A 26472-nucleotide genomic window follows, 5' to 3' on the forward strand; every position below is an offset into this window, starting at 1 on the left:
TTTTCAATTCTAAGTGTCACACTAGTGTAGCTCACCTGTATGTATTTCCAATACTAAGTGTCCCACTAGTGTATCTCACCAGTATCCTGTATGTATCTCCAATACTAAGTGTCACACTAGTGTAGCTCACCTGTAAGTATTTCCAATACTAAGTTTCCCACCAGCGTAGCTCACCTGTAAGTATTTCCAATACTAAGTGTCCCACTAGTGTAGCTCACCTGTATCCAGTATGTATTTCCAATACTAAGTGTCACACTAGTGTAGCTCACCTGTATCCAGTATGTATTTCCAATACTAAGTGTAGCTCACCTGTATCCAGTATGTATTTCCAATACTAAGTGTCCCACTCGTGTAGCTCACCTGTAAGTATTTCCAATACTAAGTGTAGCTCACCTGTATCCAGTATGTATTTCCAATATTAAGTGTCACACGAGTGTATCTCGCCTGTATCCAGTATGTATTTCCAATACTAAGTGTAGCTCACCTGTAAGTATTTCCAATACTACGTGTCACACTAGTGTAGCTCACCTGTAAGTATTTCCAATATTATGTGTCACACTAGTGTAGCTCACCTGTAAGTATTTCTAATACTACGTGTCACACTAGTGTAGCTCACCTGTAAGTATTTCCAATATTAAGTGTCACACTAGTGTAGCTCACCTGTAAGTATTTCCAATACTAAGTGTCCCACCAGTGTAGCTCACCTGTAAGTATTTCCAATACTAAGTGTCCCACTAGTGTAGCTCACCTGTATCCAATATGTATTTCCAATACTAAGTGTCACACTAGTGTAGCTCACCTGTACGTATTTCCAATACTAAGTGTGACTAGTGTAGCTCACCTGTATCCAATATGTATTTCCAATACTAAGTGTCCCACTAGTGTAGCTCACCTGTAAGTATTTCCAATACTAAGTGTCACACTAGTGTAGCTCACCTGTATCCAGTATGTATTTCCAATACTAAGTGTCACACTAGTGTAGCTCACCTGTATCCAGTATGTATTTCCAATACTAAGTGTCCCACGAGTGTAGCTCACCTGTAAGTATTTCCAACACTAAGTGTCCCACTAGTGTAACTCACCTGTTTCCAATATGTATTTCCAATACTAAGTGTCCCACTGGTGTTGCTCACCTGTATCCAGTATGTATTTCCAATACTAAGTGTAGCTCACCTGTATCCAGTATGTATTTCCAATACTAAGTGTAGCTCACCTGTAAGTATTTCCAATACTAAGTGCCCCACTAGTGTAGCTCGCCTGTAAGTATTTCCAATACTAAGTGTCACACTAGTGTAGCTCACCTGTATCCAGTATGTATTTTCAATACTAAGTGTCCCACCAGTGTAGCTCACCTGTTTACTGTATGTATTTCCAATACTAAGTGTCCCACTAGTGTAGCTCACCTGGAACTATTTCCACTACTAAGTGTCACTAGTGTAGCTCACCTGTATCCAGTATGTATTTCCAATACTAAGTGTAGCTCACCTGTATCCAGTATGTATTTCCAATACTAAGTGTCCCACTCCTGTAGCTCACCTGTAAGTATTTCCAATACTAAGTATAGCTCACCTGTATCCAGTATGTATTTCCAATATTAAGTGTCACACGAGTGTAGCTCACCTGTATCCAGTATGTATTTCCAATACTACGTGTCCCACTAGTGTAGCTCACCTGTATCCAGTATGTATTTCCAATACTAAGTGTCGAACTCGTGTAGCTCACCTGTAAGTATTTCAAATACTAAGTGTCACACTAGTGTAGATCACCTGTATCCAGTATGTATTTCCAATACTAAGTGTCCCACTAGTGTAGCTCACCTGTATCCAGTATGTATTTCCAATACTAAGTGTCCCACTAGTGTAGCTCACCTGTATCCAATATGTATTTCCAATGCTAAGTGTAGCTCACCTGTAAGTATTTCCAATACTAAGTTTCCCACTAGTGTAGCTCACCTGTAAGTATTTCCAATACTAAGTGTAGCTCACCTTATGTATTTGCAATACTAAGTGTCCCACTAGTGTAGCTCACCTGTAAGTATTTCCAATACTAAGTGTAGCTCACCTGTATGTATTTGCAATACTAAGTGTCCCACTAGTGTAGCTCACCTGTAAGTATTTCCAATAGTAAGTGTCAAACTCGTGTAGCTCACCTGTATTTCCAATACTAAGTGTCACACTGGTATAGCTCACCTGTATCCAGTATGTATTTCCAATACGAAGTGTAGCTCACCTGTAAGTATTTCCAATACTAAGTGTCCCACTAGTGTAGGTCACCTGTAAGTATTTCCAATACTAAGTGTCCCACTAGTGTAGCTCACCTGTAAGTATTTCCAATACTAAGTGTCCAACTAGTGTAGCTCACCTGTATCCAGTATGTATTTCCAATACTAAGTGTCACACTAGTGTAGCTCACCTGTATCCAGTATGTGTTTCCAATACCAAGTGTCCCACGAGTGTAGCTCACATGTATACAGCATGTATTTCCAATACTAAGTGTCCCACTAGTGTAGCTCACCTCTATCTCCAATACTAAGTGTCCCACTAGTGTAGCTCACCTGTAAGTATTTCCAATACTAAGTGTCCCACTAGTGTAGCTCACCTGTATCCAGTATGCATTTCCAATACTAAGTGTAGCTCACCTGTATCCAGTATGTATTTCCAATACTAAGTGTCCCACTAGTGTAGCTCAACTGTATGCAGTATGTATTTCCAATACTAAGTGTCCCACTCGTGTAGCTCACCTGTAAGTATCTCCAATACTAAGTGTCCCACTCGTGTAGCTCACCTGTAAATATTTCCAATACTAAGTGTCACACTAGTGTAGCTCACCTGTATCCAGTATGTATTTCCAATACTAAGTGCCCCACTAGTGTAGCTCACCTGTAAGTAATTCCAATACTAAGTGTCCCACTAGTGTAGCTCACCTGTATCCAGTATTTATTTCCAATACTAAGTGTCCCGCTAGTGTAGCTCACCTATATCCAGTATGTATTTCCAATACTAAGTGTCACACTAGTGTAGCTCACCTGTATCCAGTATGTATTTCCAAATACTAAGTGTAGCTCACCTGTAAGTATTTTCAATTCTAAGTGTCACACTAGTGTAGCTCACCTGTATGTATTTCCAATACTAAGTGTCCCACTAGTGTAGCTCACCAGTATCCTGTATGTATCTCCAATACTAAGTGTCACACTAGTGTAGCTCACCTGTAAGTATTTCCAATACTAAGTTTCCCACCAGCGTAGCTCACCTGTAAGTATTTCCAATACTAAGTGTCCCACTAGTGTAGCTCACCTGTATCCAGTATGTATTTCCAATACTAAGTGTCACACTAGTGTAGCTCACCTGTATCCAGTATGTATTTCCAATACTAAGTGTAGCTCACCTGTATCCAGTATGTATTTCCAATACTAATTGTCCCACTCGTGTAGCTCACCTGTAAGTATTTCCAATACTAAGTGTAGCTCACCTGTATCCAGTATGTATTTCCAATATTAAGTGTCACACGAGTGTATCTCACCTGTATCCAGTATGTATTTCCAATACTAAGTGTAGCTCACCTGTAAGTATTTCCAATACTACGTGTCACACTAGTGTAGCTCACCTGTAAGTATTTCCAATATTATGTGTCACACTAGTGTAGCTCACCTGTAAGTATTTCTAATACTACGTGTCACACTAGTGTAGCTCACCTGTAAGTATTTCCAATATTAAGTGTCACACTAGTGTAGCTCACCTGTAAGTATTTCCAATACTAAGTGTCCCACCAGTGTAGCTCACCTGTAAGTATTTCCAATACTAAGTGTCCCACTAGTGTAGCTCACCTGTATCCAATATGTATTTCCAATACTAAGTGTCACACTAGTGTAGCTCACCTGTACGTATTTCCAATACTAAGTGTGACTAGTGTAGCTCACCTGTATCCAATATGTATTTCCAATACTAAGTGTCCCACTAGTGTAGCTCACCTGTATCCAGTATGTATTTCCAATACTAAGTGTCACACTAGTGTAGCTCACCTGTATCCAGTATGTATTTCCAATACTAAGTGTCCCACGAGTGTAGCTCACCTGTAAGTATTTCCAACACTAAGTGTCCCACTAGTGTAACTCACCTGTTTCCAATATGTATTTCCAATACTAAGTGTCCCACTGGTGTTGCTCACCTGTATCCAGTATGTATTTCCAATACTAAGTGTAGCTCACCTGTATCCAGTATGTATTTCCAATACTAAGTGTAGCTCACCTGTAAGTATTTCCAATACTAAGTGCCCCACTAGTGTAGCTCGCCTGTAAGTATTTCCAATACTAAGTGTAAACTAGTGTAGCTCACCTGTATCCATTCCCAATACTAAGTGTCCCACTAGTGTAGCTCACCTGTATGGATTTCCAATACTAAGTGTCTGACTGGTGTAGCTCACCTGTATCCAGTACCAATACTAAGTGTCCCACTAGTGTAGCTCACCTGTATCCTGTATGTATTTCCAATACTAAGTATCCCACTAGTGTAGTTCACCTGTAAGTATTTCCAATACTAAGTGTCACACTAGTGTAGCTCACCTGTATCCAGTATTTATTTCCAATTCTAAGTGTAGCTAACCTGTATCCAGTATGTATTTCCCATACTAAGTGTCCCACTAGTGTAGCTCACCTGTATCCAGTATGTATTTCCAATACTAAGTGTCCCACCAGTGTAGCTCACCTGTTTCCTGTATGTATTTCCAATACTAAGTGTCCCACTAGTGTAGCTCACCTGGAAGTATTTCCACTACTAAGTGTCACTAGTGTAGCTCACCTGTATCCAGTATGTATTTCCAATACTAAGTGTAGCTCACCTGTATCCAGTATGTATTTCCAATACTAAGTGTCCCACTCCTGTAGCTCACCTGTAAGTATTTCCAATACTAAGTATAGCTCACCTGTATCCAGTATGTATTTCCAATATTAAGTGTCACACGAGTGTAGCTCACCTGTATCCAGTATGTATTTCCAATACTACGTGTCCCACTAGTGTAGCTCACCTGTATCCAGTATGTATTTCCAATACTAAGTGTCGAACTCGTGTAGCTCACCTGTAAGTATTTCAAATACTAAGTGTCACACTAGTGTAGATCACCTGTATCCAGTATGTATTTCCAATACTAAGTGTCCCACTAGTGTAGCTCACCTGTATCCAGTATGTATTTCCAATACTAAGTGTCCCACTAGTGTAGCTCACCTGTATCCAATATGTATTTCCAATGCTAAGTGTAGCTCACCTGTAAGTATTTCCAATACTAAGTTTCCCACTAGTGTAGCTCACCTGTAAGTATTTCCAATACTAAGTGTAGCTCACCTTATGTATTTGCAATACTAAGTGTCCCACTAGTGTAGCTCACCTGTAAGTATTTCCAATACTAAGTGTAGCTCACCTGTATGTATTTGCAATACTAAGTGTCCCACTAGTGTAGCTCACCTGTAAGTATTTCCAATAGTAAGTGTCAAACTCGTGTAGCTCACCTGTATTTCCAATACTAAGTGTCACACTGGTATAGCTCACCTGTATCCAGTATGTATTTCCAATACGAAGTGTAGCTCACCTGTAAGTATTTCCAATACTAAGTGTCCCACTAGTGTAGGTCACCTGTAAGTATTTCCAATACTAAGTGTCCCACTAGTGTAGCTCACCTGTAAGTATTTCCAATACTAAGTGTCCAACTAGTGTAGCTCACCTGTATCCAGTATGTATTTCCAATACTAAGTGTCACACTAGTGTAGCTCACCTGTATCCAGTATGTGTTTCCAATACCAAGTGTCCCACGAGTGTAGCTCACATGTATCCAGTATGTATTTCCAATACTAAGTGTCCCACTAGTGTAGCTCACCTCTATCTCCAATACTAAGTGTCCCACTAGTGTAGCTCACCTGTAAGTATTTCCAATACTAAGTGTCCCACTAGTGTAGCTCACCTGTATCCAGTATGCATTTCCAATACTAAGTGTAGCTCACCTGTATCCAGTATGTATTTCCAATACTAAGTGTCCCACTAGTGTAGCTCAACTGTATGCAGTATGTATTTCCAATACTAAGTGTCCCACTCGTGTAGCTCACCTGTAAGTATCTCCAATACTAAGTGTCCCACTCGTGTAGCTCACCTGTAAATATTTCCAATACTAAGTGTCACACTAGTGTAGCTCACCTGTATCCAGTATGTATTTCCAATACTAAGTGCCCCACTAGTGTAGCTCACCTGTAAGTATTTCCAATACTAAGTGTCCCACTAGTGTAGCTCACCTGTATCCAGTATTTATTTCCAATACTAAGTGTCCCGCTAGTGTAGCTCACCTATATCCAGTATGTATTTCCAATACTAAGTGTCACACTAGTGTAGCTCACCTGTATCCAGTATGTATTTCCAAATACTAAGTGTAGCTCACCTGTAAGTATTTTCAATTCTAAGTGTCACACTAGTGTAGCTCACCTGTATGTATTTCCAATACTAAGTGTCCCACTAGTGTAGCTCACCAGTATCCTGTATGTATCTCCAATACTAAGTGTCACAGTAGTGTAGCTCACCTGTAAGTATTTCCAATACTAAGTTTCCCACCAGCGTAGCTCACCTGTAAGTATTTCCAATACTAAGTGTCCCACTAGTGTAGCTCACCTGTATCCAGTATGTATTTCCAATACTAAGTGTCACACTAGTGTAGCTCACCTGTATCCAGTATGTATTTCCAATACTAAGTGTAGCTCACCTGTATCCAGTATGTATTTCCAATACTAAGTGTCCCACTCGTGTAGCTCACCTGTAAGTATTTCCAATACTAAGTGTAGCTCACCTGTATCCAGTATGTATTTCCAATATTAAGTGTCACACGAGTGTATCTCGCCTGTATCCAGTATGTATTTCCAATACTAAGTGTAGCTCACCTGTAAGTATTTCCAATACTACGTGTCACACTAGTGTAGCTCACCTGTAAGTATTTCCAATATTATGTGTCACACTAGTGTAGCTCACCTGTAAGTATTTCTAATACTACGTGTCACACTAGTGTAGCTCACCTGTAAGTATTTCCAATATTAAGTGTCACACTAGTGTAGCTCACCTGTAAGTATTTCCAATACTAAGTGTCCCACCAGTGTAGCTCACCTGTAAGTATTTCCAATACTAAGTGTCCCACTAGTGTAGCTCACCTGTATATAATATGTATTTCCAATACTAAGTGTCACACTAGTGTAGCTCACCTGTACGTATTTCCAATACTAAGTGTGACTAGTGTAGCTCACCTGTATCCAATATGTATTTCCAATACTAAGTGTCCCACTAGTGTAGCTCACCTGTAAGTATTTCCAATACTAAGTGTCACACTAGTGTAGCTCACCTGTATCCAGTATGTATTTCCAATACTAAGTGTCACACTAGTGTAGCTCACCTGTATCCAGTATGTATTTCCAATACTAAGTGTCCCACGAGTGTAGCTCACCTGTAAGTATTTCCAACACTAAGTGTCCCACTAGTGTAACTCACCTGTTTCCAATATGTATTTCCAATACTAAGTGTCCCACTGGTGTTGCTCACCTGTATCCAGTATGTATTTCCAATACTAAGTGTAGCTCACCTGTATCCAGTATGTATTTCCAATACTAAGTGTAGCTCACCTGTAAGTATTTCCAATACTAAGTGCCCCACTAGTGTAGCTCGCCTGTAAGTATTTCCAATACTAAGTGTCACACTAGTGTAGCTCACCTGTATCCAGTATGTATTTTCAATACTAAGTGTCCCACCAGTGTAGCTCACCTGTTTCCTGTATGTATTTCCAATACTAAGTGTCCCACTAGTGTAGCTCACCTGGAACTATTTCCACTACTAAGTGTCACTAGTGTAGCTCACCTGTATCCAGTATGTATTTCCAATACTAAGTGTAGCTCACCTGTATCCAGTATGTATTTCCAATACTAAGTGTCCCACTCCTGTAGCTCACCTGTAAGTATTTCCAATACTAAGTATAGCTCACCTGTATCCAGTATGTATTTCCAATATTAAGTGTCACACGAGTGTAGCTCACCTGTATCCAGTATGTATTTCCAATACTACGTGTCCCACTAGTGTAGCTCACCTGTATCCAGTATGTATTTCCAATACTAAGTGTCGAACTCGTGTAGCTCACCTGTAAGTATTTCAAATACTAAGTGTCACACTAGTGTAGATCACCTGTATCCAGTATGTATTTCCAATACTAAGTGTGCCACTAGTGTAGCTCACCTGTATCCAGTATGTATTTCCAATACTAAGTGTCCCACTAGTGTAGCTCACCTGTATCCAATATGTATTTCCAATGCTAAGTGTAGCTCACCTGTAAGTATTTCCAATACTAAGTTTCCCACTAGTGTAGCTCACCTGTAAGTATTTCCAATACTAAGTGTAGCTCACCTTATGTATTTGCAATACTAAGTGTCCCACTAGTGTAGCTCACCTGTAAGTATTTCCAATACTAAGTGTAGCTCACCTGTATGTATTTGCAATACTAAGTGTCCCACTAGTGTAGCTCACCTGTAAGTATTTCCAATAGTAAGTGTCAAACTCGTGTAGCTCACCTGTATTTCCAATACTAAGTGTCACACTGGTATAGCTCACCTGTATCCAGTATGTATTTCCAATACGAAGTGTAGCTCACCTGTAAGTATTTCCAATACTAAGTGTCCCACTAGTGTAGGTCACCTGTAAGTATTTCCAATACTAAGTGTCCCACTAGTGTAGCTCACCTGTAAGTATTTCCAATACTAAGTGTCCAACTAGTGTAGCTCACCTGTATCCAGTATGTATTTCCAATACTAAGTGTCACACTAGTGTAGCTCACCTGTATCCAGTATGTGTTTCCAATACCAAGTGTCCCACGAGTGTAGCTCACATGTATCCAGTATGTATTTCCAATACTAAGTGTCCCACTAGTGTAGCTCACCTCTATCTCCAATACTAAGTGTCCCACTAGTGTAGCTCACCTGTAAGTATTTCCAATACTAAGTGTCCCACTAGTGTAGCTCACCTGTATCCAGTATGCATTTCAAATACTAAGTGTAGCTCACCTGTATCCAGTATGTATTTCCAATACTAAGTGTCCCACTAGTGTAGCTCAACTGTATGCAGTATGTATTTCCAATACTAAGTGTCCCACTCGTGTAGCTCACCTGTAAGTATCTCCAATACTAAGTGTCCCACTCGTGTAGCTCACCTGTAAATATTTCCAATACTAAGTGTCACACTAGTGTAGCTCACCTGTATCCAGTATGTATTTCCAATACTAAGTGCCCCACTAGTGTAGCTCACCTGTAAGTATTTCCAATACTAAGTGTCCCACTAGTGTAGCTCACCTGTATCCAGTATTTATTTCCAATACTAAGTGTCCCGCTAGTGTAGCTCACCTATATCCAGTATGTATTTCCAATACTAAGTGTCACACTAGTGTAGCTCACCTGTATCCAGTATGTATTTCCAAATACTAAGTGTAGCTCACCTGTAAGTATTTTCAATTCTAAGTGTCACACTAGTGTAGCTCACCTGTATGTATTTCCAATACTAAGTGTCCCACTAGTGTAGCTCACCAGTATCCTGTATGTATCTCCAATACTAAGTGTCACACTAGTGTAGCTCACCTGTAAGTATTTCCAATACTAAGTTTCCCACCAGCGTAGCTCACCTGTAAGTATTTCCAATACTAAGTGTCCCACTAGTGTAGCTCACCTGTATCCAGTATGTATTTCCAATACTAAGTGTCACACTAGTGTAGCTCACCTGTATCCAGTATGTATTTCCAATACTAAGTGTAGCTCACCTGTATCCAGTATGTATTTCCAATACTAAGTGTCCCACTCGTGTAGCTCACCTGTAAGTATTTCCAATACTAAGTGTAGCTCACCTGTATCCAGTATGTATTTCCAATATTAAGTGTCACACGAGTGTATCTCGCCTGTATCCAGTATGTATTTCCAATACTAAGTGTAGCTCACCTGTAAGTATTTCCAATACTACGTGTCACACTAGTGTAGCTCACCTGTAAGTATTTCCAATATTATGTGTCACACTAGTGTAGCTCACCTGTATTTCCAATACTAAGTGTCACACTGGTATAGCTCACCTGTATCCAGTATGTATTTCCAATACGAAGTGTAGCTCACCTGTAAGTATTTCCAATACTAAGTGTCCCACTAGTGTAGGTCACCTGTAAGTATTTCCAATACTAAGTGTCCCACTAGTGTAGCTCACCTGTAAGTATTTCCAATACTAAGTGTCCAACTAGTGTAGCTCACCTGTATCCAGTATGTATTTCCAATACTAAGTGTCACACTAGTGTAGCTCACCTGTATCCAGTATGTGTTTCCAATACCAAGTGTCCCACGAGTGTAGCTCACATGTATCCAGTATGTATTTCCAATACTAAGTGTCCCACTAGTGTAGCTCACCTCTATCTCCAATACTAAGTGTCCCACTAGTGTAGCTCACCTGTAAGTATTTCCAATACTAAGTGTCCCACTAGTGTAGCTCACCTGTATCCAGTATGCATTTCAAATACTAAGTGTAGCTCACCTGTATCCAGTATGTATTTCCAATACTAAGTGTCCCACTAGTGTAGCTCAACTGTATGCAGTATGTATTTCCAATACTAAGTGTCCCACTCGTGTAGCTCACCTGTAAGTATCTCCAATACTAAGTGTCCCACTCGTGTAGCTCACCTGTAAATATTTCCAATACTAAGTGTCACACTAGTGTAGCTCACCTGTATCCAGTATGTATTTCCAATACTAAGTGCCCCACTAGTGTAGCTCACCTGTAAGTATTTCCAATACTAAGTGTCCCACTAGTGTAGCTCACCTGTATCCAGTATTTATTTCCAATACTAAGTGTCCCGCTAGTGTAGCTCACCTATATCCAGTATGTATTTCCAATACTAAGTGTCACACTAGTGTAGCTCACCTGTATCCAGTATGTATTTCCAAATACTAAGTGTAGCTCACCTGTAAGTATTTTCAATTCTAAGTGTCACACTAGTGTAGCTCACCTGTATGTATTTCCAATACTAAGTGTCCCACTAGTGTAGCTCACCAGTATCCTGTATGTATCTCCAATACTAAGTGTCACACTAGTGTAGCTCACCTGTAAGTATTTCCAATACTAAGTTTCCCACCAGCGTAGCTCACCTGTAAGTATTTCCAATACTAAGTGTCCCACTAGTGTAGCTCACCTGTATCCAGTATGTATTTCCAATACTAAGTGTCACACTAGTGTAGCTCACCTGTATCCAGTATGTATTTCCAATACTAAGTGTAGCTCACCTGTATCCAGTATGTATTTCCAATACTAATTGTCCCACTCGTGTAGCTCACCTGTAAGTATTTCCAATACTAAGTGTAGCTCACCTGTATCCAGTATGTATTTCCAATATTAAGTGTCACACGAGTGTATCTCACCTGTATCCAGTATGTATTTCCAATACTAAGTGTAGCTCACCTGTAAGTATTTCCAATACTACGTGTCACACTAGTGTAGCTCACCTGTAAGTATTTCCAATATTATGTGTCACACTAGTGTAGCTCACCTGTAAGTATTTCTAATACTACGTGTCACACTAGTGTAGCTCACCTGTAAGTATTTCCAATATTAAGTGTCACACTAGTGTAGCTCACCTGTAAGTATTTCCAATACTAAGTGTCCCACCAGTGTAGCTCACCTGTAAGTATTTCCAATACTAAGTGTCCCACTAGTGTAGCTCACCTGTATCCAATATGTATTTCCAATACTAAGTGTCACACTAGTGTAGCTCACCTGTACGTATTTCCAATACTAAGTGTGACTAGTGTAGCTCACCTGTATCCAATATGTATTACCAATACTAAGTGTCCCACTAGTGTAGCTCACCTGTAAGTATTTCCAATACTAAGTGTCACACTAGTGTAGCTCACCTGTATCCAGTATGTATTTCCAATACTAAGTGTCACACTAGTGTAGCTCACCTGTATCCAGTATGTATTTCCAATACTAAGTGTCCCACGAGTGTAGCTCACCTGTAAGTATTTCCAACACTAAGTGTCCCACTAGTGTAACTCACCTGTTTCCAATATGTATTTCCAATACTAAGTGTCCCACTGGTGTTGCTCACCTGTATCCAGTATGTATTTCCAATACTAAGTGTAGCTCACCTGTATCCAGTATGTATTTCCAATACTAAGTGTAGCTCACCTGTAAGTATTTCCAATACTAAGTGCCCCACTAGTGTAGCTCGCCTGTAAGTATTTCCAATACTAAGTGTCACACTAGTGTAGCTCACCTGTATCCAGTATGTATTTTCAATACTAAGTGTCCCACCAGTGTAGCTCACCTGTTTCCTGTATGTATTTCCAATACTAAGTGTCCCACTAGTGTAGCTCACCTGGAAGTATTTCCACTACTAAGTGTCACTAGTGTAGCTCACCTGTATCCAGTATGTATTTCCAATACTAAGTGTAGCTCACCTGTATCCAGTATGTATTTCCAATACTAAGTGTCCCACTCCTGTAGCTCACCTGTAAGTATTTCCAATACTAAGTATAGCTCACCTGTATCCAGTATGTATTTCCAATATTAAGTGTCACACGAGTGTAGCTCACCTGTATCCAGTATGTATTTCCAATACTACGTGTCCCACTAGTGTAGCTCACCTGTATCCAGTATGTATTTCCAATACTAAGTGTCGAACTCGTGTAGCTCAGCTGTAAGTATTTCAAATACTAAGTGTCACACTAGTGTAGATCACCTGTATCCAGTATGTATTTCCAATACTAAGTGTCCCACTAGTGTAGCTCACCTGTATCCAGTATGTATTTCCAATACTAAGTGTCCCACTAGTGTAGCTCACCTGTATCCAATATGTATTTCCAATGCTAAGTGTAGCTCACCTGTAAGTATTTCCAATACTAAGTTTCCCACTAGTGTAGCTCACCTGTAAGTATTTCCAATACTAAGTGTAGCTCACCTTATGTATTTGCAATACTAAGTGTCCCACTAGTGTAGCTCACCTGTAAGTATTTCCAATACTAAGTGTAGCTCACCTGTATGTATTTGCAATACTAAGTGTCCCACTAGTGTAGCTCACCTGTAAGTATTTCCAATAGTAAGTGTCAAACTCGTGTAGCTCACCTGTATTTCCAATACTAAGTGTCACACTGGTATAGCTCACCTGTATCCAGTATGTATTTCCAATACGAAGTGTAGCTCACCTGTAAGTATTTCCAATACTAAGTGTCCCACTAGTGTAGGTCACCTGTAAGTATTTCCAATACTAAGTGTCCCACTAGAGTAGCTCACCTGTAAGTATTTCCAATACTAAGTGTCCAACTAGTGTAGCTCACCTGTATCCAGTATGTATTTCCAATACTAAGTGTCACACTAGTGTAGCTCACCTGTATCCAGTATGTGTTTCCAATACCAAGTGTCCCACAAGTGTAGCTCACATGTATCCAGTATGTATTTCCAATACTAAGTGTCCCACTAGTGTAGCTCACCTCTATCTCCAATACTAAGTGTCCCACTAGTGTAGCTCACCTGTAAGTATTTCCAATACTAAGTGTCCCACTAGTGTAGCTCACCTGTATCCAGTATGCATTTCCAATACTAAGTGTAGCTCACCTGTATCCAGTATGTATTTCCAATACTAAGTGTCCCACTAGTGTAGCTCAACTGTATGCAGTATGTATTTCCAATACTAAGTGTCCCACTCGTGTAGCTCACCTGTAAGTATCTCCAATACTAAGTGTCCCACTCGTGTAGCTCACCTGTAAATATTTCCAATACTAAGTGTCACACTAGTGTAGCTCACCTGTATCCAGTATGTATTTCCAATACTAAGTGCCCCACTAGTGTAGCTCACCTGTAAGTATTTCCAATACTAAGTGTCCCACTAGTGTAGCTCACCTGTATCCAGTATTTATTTCCAATACTAAGTGTCCCGCTAGTGTAGCTCACCTATATCCAGTATGTATTTCCAATACTAAGTGTCACACTAGTGTAGCTCACCTGTATCCAGTATGTATTTCCAAATACTAAGTGTAGCTCACCTGTAAGTATTTTCAATTCTAAGTGTCACACTAGTGTAGCTCACCTGTATGTATTTCCAATACTAAGTGTCCCACTAGTGTAGCTCACCAGTATCCTGTATGTATCTCCAATACTAAGTGTCACACTAGTGTAGCTCACCTGTAAGTATTTCCAATACTAAGTTTTCCACCAGCGTAGCTCACCTGTAAGTATTTCCAATACTAAGTGTCACACTAGTGTAGCTCACCTGTATCCAGTATGTATTTCCAATACTAAGTGTAGCTCACCTGTATCCAGTATGTATTTCCAATACTAATTGTCCCACTCGTGTAGCTCACCTGTAAGTATTTCCAATACTAAGTGTAGCTCACCTGTATCCAGTATGTATTTCCAATATTAAGTGTCACATGAGTGTATCTCACCTGTATCCAGTATGTATTTCCAATACTAAGTGTAGCTCACCTGTAAGTATTTCCAATACTACGTGTCACACTAGTGTAGCTCACCTGTAAGTATTTCCAATATTATGTGTCACACTAGTGTAGCTCACCTGTAAGTATTTCTAATACTACGTGTCACACTAGTGTAGCTCACCTGTAAGTATTTCCAATATTAAGTGTCACACTAGTGTAGCTCACCTGTAAGTATTTCCAATACTAAGTGTCCCACTAGTGTAGCTCACCTGTATCCAATATGTATTTCCAATACTAAGTGTCACACTAGTGTAGCTCACCTGTACGTATTTCCAATACTAAGTGTGACTAGTGTAGCTCACCTGTATCCAATATGTATTTCCAATACTAAGTGTCCCACTAGTGTAGCTCACCTGTAAGTATTTCCAATACTAAGTGTCACACTAGTGTAGCTCACCTGTATCCAGTATGTATTTCCAATACTAAGTGTCACACTAGTGTAGCTCACCTGTATCCAGTATGTATTTCCAATACTAAGTGTCCCACGAGTGTAGCTCACCTGTAAGTATTTCCAACACTAAGTGTCCCACTAGTGTAACTCACCTGTTTCCAATATGTATTTCCAATACTAAGTGTCCCACTGGTGTTGCTCACCTGTATCCAGTATGTATTTCCAATACTAAGTGTAGCTCACCTGTATCCAGTATGTATTTCCAATACTAAGTGTAGCTCACCTGTAAGTATTTCCAATACTAAGTGCCCCACTAGTGTAGCTCGCCTGTAAGTATTTCCAATACTAAGTGTAAACTAGTGTAGCTCACCTGTATCCATTCCCAATACTAAGTGTCCCACTAGTGTAGCTCACCTGTATGGATTTCCAATACTAAGTGTCTGACTGGTGTAGCTCACCTGTATCCAGTACCAATACTAAGTGTCCCACTAGTGTAGCTCACCTGTATCCTGTATGTATTTCCAATACTAAGTATCCCACTAGTGTAGTTCACCTGGAAGTATTTCCAATACTAAGTGTCACACTAGTGTAGCTCACCTGTATCCAGTATTTATTTCCAATTCTAAGTGTAGCTAACCTGTATCCAGTATGTATTTCCCATACTAAGTGTCCCACTAGTGTAGCTCACCTGTATCCAGTATGTATTTCCAATACTAAGTGTCCCACTAGTGTAGCTCACCTGGAAGTATTTCCACTACTAAGTGTCACTAGTGTAGCTCACCTGTATCCAGTATGTATTTCCAATACTAAGTGTAGCTCACCTGTATCCAGTATGTATTTCCAATACTAAGTGTCCCACTCCTGTAGCTCACCTGTAAGTATTTCCAATACTAAGTATAGCTCACCTGTATCCAGTGTGTATTTCCAATATTAAGTGTCACACGAGTGTAGCTCACCTGTATCCAGTATGTATTTCCAATACTACGTGTCCCACTAGTGTAGCTCACCTGTATCCAGTATGTATTTCCAATACTAAGTGTCGAACTCGTGTAGCTCACCTGTAAGTATTTCCAATACTAAGTTTCCCACTAGTGTAGCTCACCTGTAAGTATTTCCAATACTAAGTGTAGCTCACCTTATGTATTTGCAATACTAAGTGTCCCACTAGTGTAGCTCACCTGTAAGTATTTCCAATACTAAGTGTAGCTCACCGGTATGTATTTGCAATACTAAGTGTCCCACTAGTGTAGCTCACCTGTAAGTATTTCCAATAGTAAGTGTCAAACTCGTGTAGCTCACCTGTGTTTCCAATACTAAGTGTCACACTGGTATAGCTCACCTGTATCCAGTATGTATTTCCAATACGAAGTGTAGCTCACCTGTAAGTATTTCCAATACTAAGTGTCCCACTAGTGTAGGTCACCTGTAAGTATTTCCAATACTAAGTGTCCCACTAGTGTAGCTCACCTGTAAGTATTTCCAATACTAAGTGTCCATCTAGTGTAGCTCACCTGTATCCAGTATGTATTTCCAATACTAAGTGTCACACTAGTGTAGCTCACCTGTATCCAGTATGTATTTCCAATACTAAGTGTCCCACGAGTGTAGCTCACATGTATCCAGTATGTATTTCCAATACTAAGTGTCCCACTAGTGTAGCTCACCTCTATCTCCAATACTAAGTGTCCCACTAGTGTAGCTCACCTGTAAGTATTTCCAACACTAAGTGTCCCACTAGTGTAGCTCACCTGTATCCAGTATGCATTTCCAATACTAAGTGTAGCTCACCTGTATCCAGTATGTATTTCCAATACTAAGTGTCCCACTAGTGTAGCTCACCTGTATGCAGTATGTATTTCCAATACTAAGTGTCCCACTCGTGTAGCTCACCTGTAAGTATCTCCAATACTAAGTGTCCCACTCGTGTAGCTCACCTGTAAATATTTCCAATACTAAGTGTCACACTAGTGTAGCTCACCTGTATCCAGTATGTATTTCCAATACTAAGTGCCCCACTAGTGTAGCTCACCTGTAAGTATTTCCAATACTAAGTGTCCCACTAGTGTAGCTCACCTGTATCCAGTATTTATTTCCAATACTAAGTGTCCCGCTAGTGTAGCTCACCTATATCCAGTATGTATTTCCAATACTAAGTGTCACACTAGTGTAGCTCACCTGTATCCAGTATGTATTTCCAAATACTAAGTGTAGCTCACCTGTAAGTATTTTCAATTCTAAGTGTCACACTAGTGTAGCTCACCTGTATGTATTTCCAATACTAAGTGTCCCACTAGTGTAGCTCACCAGTATCCTGTATGTATCTCCAATACTAAGTGTCACACTAGTGTAGCTCACCTGTAAGTATTTCCAATACTAAGTTTCCCACCAGCGTAGCTCACCTGTAAGTATTTCCAATACTAAGTGTCCCACTAGTGTAGCTCACCTGTATCCAGTATGTATTTCCAATACTAAGTGTCTCACTAGTGTAGCTCACCTGTATCCAGTATTTATTTCCAATACTAAGTGTAGCTCACCTGTATCCAGTATCTATTTCCAATACTACGTGTCCCACTAGTGTAGCTCACCTGTATCCAGTATGTATTTCCAATACTAAGTGTCCCACTAGTGTAGCTCACCTGTAAGTATTTCCAATACTAAGTTTCACACTGGTGTAGCTCACCTGTAAGTATTTCCAATACTAAGTGTAGCTCACCTGTATGTATTTGCAATACTAAGTGTCCCACTAGTGTAGCTCACCTGTAAGTATTTCCAATAGTAAGTGTCAAACTCGTGTAGCTCACCTGTATTTCCAATACTAAGTGTCACACTGGTATAGCTCACCTGTATCCAGTATGTATTTCCAATACGAAGTGTAGCTCACCTGTAAGTATTTCCAATACTAAGTGTCCCACTAGTGTAGGTCACCTGTAAGTATTTCCAATACTAAGTGTCCCACTAGTGTAGCTCACCTGTAAGTATTTCCAATACTAAGTGTCCAACTAGTGTAGCTCACCTGTATCCAGTATGTATTTCCAATACTAAGTGTCACACTAGTGTAGCTCACCTGTATCCAGTATGTATTTCCAATACTAAGTGTCCCACGAGTGTAGCTCACATGTATCCAGTATGTATTTCCAATACTACGTGTCCCACTAGTGTAGCTCACCTGTATCCAGTATGTATTTCCAATACTAAGTGTCCCACGAGTGTAGCTCACCTGTAAGTATTTCCAACACTAAGTGTCCCACTAGTGTAACTCACCTGTTTCCAATATGTATTTCCAATACTAAGTGTCCCACTGGTGTTGCTCACCTGTATCCAGTATGTATTTCCAATACTAAGTGTAGCTCACCTGTATCCAGTATGTATTTCCAATACTAAGTGTAGCTCACCTGTAAGTATTTCCAATACTAAGTGCCCCACTAGTGTAGCTCGCCTGTAAGTATTTCCAATACTAAGTGTCACACTAGTGTAGCTCACCTGTATCCAGTATGTATTTTCAATACTAAGTGTCCCACCAGTGTAGCTCACCTGTTTCCTGTATGTATTTCCAATACTAAGTGTCCCACTAGTGTAGCTCACCTGGAAGTATTTCCACTACTAAGTGTCACTAGTGTAGCTCACCTGTATCCAGTATGTATTTCCAATACTAAGTGTAGCTCACCTGTATACAGTATGTATTTCCAATACTAAGTGTCCCACTCCTGTAGCTCACCTGTAAGTATTTCCAATACTAAGTATAGCTCACCTGTATCCAGTATGTATTTCCAATATTAAGTGTCACACGAGTGTAGCTCACCTGTATCCAGTATGTATTTCCAATACTACGTGTCCCACTAGTGTAGCTCACCTGTATCCAGTATGTATTTCCAATACTAAGTGTCGAACTCGTGTAGCTCACCTGTAAGTATTTCAAATACTAAGTGTCACACTAATGTAGATCACCTGTATCCAGTATGTATTTCCAATACTAAGTGTCCCACTAGTGTAGCTCACCTGTATCCAGTATGTATTTCCAATACTAAGTGTCCCACTAGTGTAGCTCACCTGTATCCAATATGTATTTCCAATGCTAAGTGTAGCTCACCTGTAAGTATTTCCAATACTAAGTTTCCCACTAGTGTAGCTCACCTGTAAGTATTTCCAATACTAAGTGTAGCTCACCTTATGTATTTGCAATACTAAGTGTCCCACTAGTGTAGCTCACCTGTAAGTATTTCCAATACTAAGTGTAGCTCGCCTGTATGTATTTGCAATACTAAGTGTCCCACTAGTGTAGCTCACCTGTAAGTATTTCCAATAGTAAGTGTCAAACTCGTGTAGCTCACCTGTATTTCCAATACTAAGTGTCACACTGGTATAGCTCACCTGTACCCAGTATGTATTTCCAATACGAAGTGTAGCTCACCTGTAAGTATTTCCAATACTAAGTGTCCCACTAGTTTAGGTCACCTGTAAGTATTTCCAATACTAAGTGTCCCACTAGTGTAGCTCACCTGTAAGTATTTCCAATACTAAGTGTCCAACTAGTGTAGCTCACCTGTATCCAGTATGTATTTCCAATACTAAGTGTCACACTAGTGTAGCTCACCTGTATCCAGTATGTGTTTCCAATACCAAGTGTCCCACGAGTGTAGCTCACATGTATCCAGTATGTATTTCCAATACTAAGTGTCCCACTAGTGTAGCTCACCTCTATCTCCAATACTAAGTGTCCCACTAGTGTAGCTCACCTGTAAGTATTTCCAATACTAAGTGTCCCACTAGTGTAGCTCACCTGTATCCAGTATGCATTTCCAATACTAAGTGTAGCTCACCTGTATCCATTATGTATTTCCAATACTAAGTGTCCCACTAGTGTAGCTCAACTGTATGCAGTATGTATTTCCAATACTAAGTGTCCCACTCGTGTAGCTCACCTGTAAGTATCTCCAATACTAAGTGTCCCACTCGTGTAGCTCACCTGTAAATATTTCCAATACTAAGTGTCACACTAGTGTAGCTCACCTGTATCCAGTATGTATTTCCAATACTAAGTGCCCCACTAGTGTAGCTCACCTGTAAGTATTTCCAATACTAAGTGTCCCACTAGTGTAGCTCACCTGTATCCAGTATTTATTTCCAATACTAAGTGTCCCGCTAGTGTAGCTCACCTATATCCAGTATGTATTTCCAATACTAAGTGTCACACTAGTGTAGCTCACCTGTATCCAGTATGTATTTCCAAATACTAAGTGTAGCTCACCTGTAAGTATTTTCAATTCTAAGTGTCACACTAGTGTAGCTCACCTGTATGTATTTCCAATACTAAGTGTCCCACTAGTGTAGCTCACCAGTATCCTGTATGTATCTCCAATACTAAGTGTCACACTAGTGTAGCTCACCTGTAAGTATTTCCAATACTAAGTTTCCCACCAGCGTAGCTCACCTGTAAGTATTTCCAATACTAAGTGTCCCACTAGTGTAGCTCACCTGTATCCAGTATGTATTTCCAATACTAAGTGTCACACTAGTGTAGCTCACCTGAATCCAGTATGTATTTCCAATACTAAGTGTAGCTCACCTGTATCCAGTATGTATTTCCAATACTAAGTGTCCCACTCGTGTAGCTCACCTGTAAGTATTTCCAATACTAAGTGTAGCTCACCTGTATCCAGTATGTATTTCCAATATTAAGTGTCACACGAGTGTATCTCACCTGTATCCAGTATGTATTTCCAATACTAAGTGTAGCTCACCTGTAAGTATTTCCAATACTACGTGTCACACTAGTGTAGCTCACCTGTAAGTATTTCCAATATTATGTGTCACACTAGTGTAGCTCACCTGTAAGTATTTCTAATACGACGTGTCACACTAGTGTAGCTCACCTGTAAGTATTTCCAATATTAAGTGTCACACTAGTGTAGCTCACCTGTAAGTATTTCCAATACTAAGTGTCCCACCAGTGTAGCTCACCTGTAAGTATTTCCAATACTAAGTGTCCCACTAGTGTAGCTCACCTGTATCCAATATGTATTTCCAATACTAAGTGTCACACTAGTGTAGCTCACCTGTACGTATTTCCAATACTAAGTGTGACTAGTGTAGCTCACCTGTATCCAATATGTATTTCCAATACTAAGTGTCACACTAGTGTAGCTCACCTGTATCCAGTATGTATTTCCAATACTAAGTGTCCCACGAGTGTAGCTCACCTGTAAGTATTTCCAACACTAAGTGTCCCACTAGTGTAACTCACCTGTTTCCAATATGTATTTCCAATACTAAGTGTCCCACTGGTGTTGCTCACCTGTATCCAGTATGTATTTCCAATACTAAGTGTAGCTCACCTGTATCCAGTATGTATTTCCAATACTAAGTGTAGCTCACCTGTAAGTATTTCCAATACTAAGTGCCCCACTAGTGTAGCTCGCCTGTAAGTATTTCCAATACTAAGTGTAAACTAGTGTAGCTCACCTGTATCCATTCCCAATACTAAGTGTCCCACTAGTGTAGCTCACCTGTATGGATTTCCAATACTAAGTGTCTGACTGGTGTAGCTCACCTGTATCCAGTACCAATACTAAGTGTCCCACTAGTGTAGCTCACCTGTATCCTGTATGTATTTCCAATACTAAGTATCCCACTAGTGTAGTTCACCTGTAAGTATTTCCAATACTAAGTGTCACACTAGTGTAGCTCACCTGTATCCAGTATTTATTTCCAATTCTAAGTGTAGCTAACCTGTATCCAGTATGTATTTCCCATACTAAGTGTCCCACTAGTGTAGCTCACCTGTATCCAGTATGTATTTCCAATACTAAGTGTCCCACTAGTGTAGCTCACCTGGAAGTATTTCCACTACTAAGTGTCACTAGTGTAGCTCACCTGTATCCAGTATGTATTTCCAAAACTAAGTGTAGCTCACCTGTATCCAGTATGTATTTCCAATACTAAGTGTCCCACTCCTGTAGCTCACCTGTAAGTATTTCCAATACTAAGTATAGCTCACCTGTATCCAGTGTGTATTTCCAATATTAAGTGTCACACGAGTGTAGCTCACCTGTATCCAGTATGTATTTCCAATACTACGTGTCCCACTAGTGTAGCTCACCTGTATCCAGTATGTATTTCCAATACTAAGTGTCGAACTCGTGTAGCTCACCTGTAAGTATTTCAAATACTAAGTGTCACACTAGTGTAGATCACCTGTATCCAGTATGTATTTCCAATACTAAGTGTCCCACTAGTGTAGATCACCTGTATCCAGTATGTATTTCCAATACTAAGTGTCCCACTAGTGTAGCTCACCTGTATCCAATATGTATTTCCAATGCTAAGTGTAGCTCACCTGTAAGTATTTCCAATACTAAGTTTCCCACTAGTGTAGCTCACCTGTAAGTATTTCCAATACTAAGTGTAGCTCACCTTATGTATTTGCAATACTAAGTGTCCCACTAGTGTAGCTCACCTGTAAGTATTTCCAATACTAAGTGTAGCTCACCGGTATGTATTTGCAATACTAAGTGTCCCACTAGTGTAGCTCACCTGTAAGTATTTCCAATAGTAAGTGTCAAACTCGTGTAGCTCACCTGTGTTTCCAATACTAAGTGTCACACTGGTATAGCTCACCTGTATCCAGTATGTATTTCCAATACGAAGTGTAGCTCACCTGTAAGTATTTCCAATACTAAGTGTCCCACTAGTGTAGGTCACCTGTAAGTATTTCCAATACTAAGTGTCCCACTAGTGTAGCTCACCTGTAAGTATTTCCAATACTAAGTGTCCATCTAGTGTAGCTCACCTGTATCCAGTATGTATTTCCAATACTAAGTGTCACACTAGTGTAGCTCACCTGTATCCAGTATGTATTTCCAATACTAAGTGTCCCACGAGTGTAGCTCACATGTATCCAGTATGTATTTCCAATACTAAGTGTCCCACTAGTGTAGCTCACCTCTATCTCCAATACTAAGTGTCCCACTAGTGTAGCTCACCTGTAAGTATTTCCAATACTAAGTGTCCCACTAGTGTAGCTCACCTGTATCCAGTATGCATTTCCAATACTAAGTGTAGCTCACCTGTATCCAGTATGTATTTCCAATACTAAGTGTCCCACTAGTGTAGCTCACCTGTATGCAGTATGTATTTCCAATACTAAGTGTCCCACTCGTGTAGCTCACCTGTAAGTATCTCCAATACTAAGTGTCACACTAGTGTAGCTCACCTGTACGTATTTCCAATACTAAGTGTGACTAGTGTAGCTCACCTGTATCCAATATGTATTTCCAATACTAAGTGTCACACTAGTGTAGCTCACCTGTATCCAGTATGTATTTCCAATACTAAGTGTCCCACGAGTGTAGCTCACCTGTAAGTATTTCCAACACTAAGTGTCCCACTAGTGTAACTCACCTGTTTCCAATATGTATTTCCAATACTAAGTGTCCCACTGGTGTTGCTCACCTGTATCCAGTATGTATTTCCAATACTAAGTGTAGCTCACCTGTATCCAGTATGTATTTCCAATACTAAGTGTAGCTCACCTGTAAGTATTTCCAATACTAAGTGCCCCACTAGTGTAGCTCGCCTGTAAGTATTTCCAATACTAAGTGTAAACTAGTGTAGCTCACCTGTATCCATTCCCAATACTAAGTGTCCCACTAGTGTAGCTCACTTGTATGGATTTCCAATACTAAGTGTCTGACTGGTGTAGCTCACCTGTATCCAGTACCAATACTAAGTGTCCCACTAGTGTAGCTCACCTGTATCCTGTATGTATTTCCAATACTAAGTATCCCACTAGTGTAGTTCACCTGTAAGTATTTCCAATACTAAGTGTCACACTAGTGTAGCTCACCTGTATCCAGTATTTATTTCCAATTCTAAGTGTAGCTAACCTGTATCCAGTATGTATTTCCCATACTAAGTGTCCCACTAGTGTAGCTCACCTGTATCCAGTATGTATTTCCAATACTAAGTGTCCCACTAGTGTAGCTCACCTGGAAGTATTTCCACTACTAAGTGTCACTAGTGTAGCTCACCTGTATCCAGTATGTATTTCCAAAACTAAGTGTAGCTCACCTGTATCCAGTATGTATTTCCAATACTAAGTGTCCCACTCCTGTAGCTCACCTGTAAGTATTTCCAATACTAAGTATAGCTCACCTGTATCCAGTGTGTATTTCCAATATTAAGTGTCACACGAGTGTAGCTCACCTGTATCCAGTATGTATTTCCAATACTACGTGTCCCACTAGTGTAGCTCACCTGTATCCAGTATGTATTTCCAATACTAAGTGTCGAACTCGTGTAGCTCACCTGTAAGTATTTCAAATACTAAGTGTCACACTAGTGTAGATCACCTGTATCCAGTATGTATTTCCAATACTAAGTGTCCCACTAGTGTAGATCACCTGTATCCAGTATGTATTTCCAATACTAAGTGTCCCACTAGTGTAGCTCACCTGTATCCAATATGTATTTCCAATGCTAAGTGTAGCTCACCTGTAAGTATTTCCAATACTAAGTTTCCCACTAGTGTAGCTCACCTGTAAGTATTTCCAATACTAAGTGTAGCTCACCTTATGTATTTGCAATACTAAGTGTCCCACTAGTGTAGCTCACCTGTAAGTATTTCCAATACTAAGTGTAGCTCACCGGTATGTATTTGCAATACTAAGTGTCCCACTAGTGTAGCTCACCTGTAAGTATTTCCAATAGTAAGTGTCAAACTCGTGTAGCTCACCTGTGTTTCCAATACTAAGTGTCACACTGGTATAGCTCACCTGTATCCAGTATGTATTTCCAATACGAAGTGTAGCTCACCTGTAAGTATTTCCAATACTAAGTGTCCCACTAGTGTAGGTCACCTGTAAGTATTTCCAATACTAAGTGTCCCACTAGTGTAGCTCACCTGTAAGTATTTCCAATACTAAGTGTCCATCTAGTGTAGCTCACCTGTATCCAGTATGTATTTCCAATACTAAGTGTCACACTAGTGTAGCTCACCTGTATCCAGTATGTATTTCCAATACTAAGTGTCCCACGAGTGTAGCTCACATGTATCCAGTATGTATTTCCAATACTAAGTGTCCCACTAGTGTAGCTCACCTCTATCTCCAATACTAAGTGTCCCACTAGTGTAGCTCACCTGTAAGTATTTCCAATACTAAGTGTCCCACTAGTGTAGCTCACCTGTATCCAGTATGCATTTCCAATACTAAGTGTAGCTCACCTGTATCCAGTATGTATTTCCAATACTAAGTGTCCCACTAGTGTAGCTCACCTGTATGCAGTATGTATTTCCAATACTAAGTGTCCCACTCGTGTAGCTCACCTGTAAGTATCTCCAATACTAAGTGTCCCACTCGTGTAGCTCACCTGTAAATATTTCCAATACTAAGTGTCACACTAGTGTAGCTCACCTGTATCCAGTATGTATTTCCAATACTAAGTGCCCCACTAGTGTAGCTCACCTGTAAGTATTTCCAATACTAAGTGTCCCACTAGTGTAGCTCACCTGTATCCAGTATTTATTTCCAATACTAAGTGTCCCGCTAGTGTAGCTCACCTATATCCAGTATGTATTTCCAATACTAAGTGTCACACTAGTGTAGCTCACCTGTATCCAGTATGTATTTCCAAATACTAAGTGTAGCTCACCTGTAAGTATTTTCAATTCTAAGTGTCACACTAGTGTAGCTCACCTGTATGTATTTCCAATACTAAGTGTCCCACTAGTGTAGCTCACCAGTATCCTGTATGTATCTCCAATACTAAGTGTCACACTAGTGTAGCTCACCTGTAAGTATTTCCAATACTAAGTTTCCCACCAGCGTAGCTCACCTGTAAGTATTTCCAATACTAAGTGTCCCACTAGTGTAGCTCACCTGTATCCAGTATGTATTTCCAATACTAAGTGTCTCACTAGTGTAGCTCACCTGTATCCAGTATTTATTTCCAATACTAAGTGTAGCTCACCTGTATCCAGTATCTATTTCCAATACTACGTGTCCCACTAGTGTAGCTCACCTGTATCCAGTATGTATTTCCAATACTAAGTGTCCCACTAGTGTAGCTCACCTGTAAGTATTTCCAATACTAAGTTTCACACTGGTGTAGCTCACCTGTAAGTATTTCTAATACTAAGTGTAGCTCACCTGTATGTATTTGCAATACTAAGTGTCCCACTAGTGTAGCTCACCTGTAAGTATTTCCAATAGTAAGTGTCAAACTCGTGTAGCTCACCTGTATTTCCAATACTAAGTGTCACACTGGTATAGCTCACCTGTATCCAGTATGTATTTCCAATACGAAGTGTAGCTCACCTGTAAGTATTTCCAATACTAAGTGTCCCACTAGTGTAGGTCACCTGTAAGTATTTCCAATACTAAGTGTCCCACTAGTGTAGCTCACCTGTAAGTATTTCCAATACTAAGTGTCCAACTAGTGTAGCTCACCTGTATCCAGTATGTATTTCCAATACTAAGTGTCACACTAGTGTAGCTCACCTGTATCCAGTATGTATTTCCAATACTAAGTGTCCCACGAGTGTAGCTCACATGTATCCAGTATGTATTTC

Source organism: Triturus cristatus, chromosome 3_2 (assembly GCF_964204655.1).
Source record: "Triturus cristatus chromosome 3_2, aTriCri1.1, whole genome shotgun sequence".
In the NCBI taxonomy this organism is placed as follows: Eukaryota; Metazoa; Chordata; class Amphibia; order Caudata; family Salamandridae; genus Triturus; species Triturus cristatus.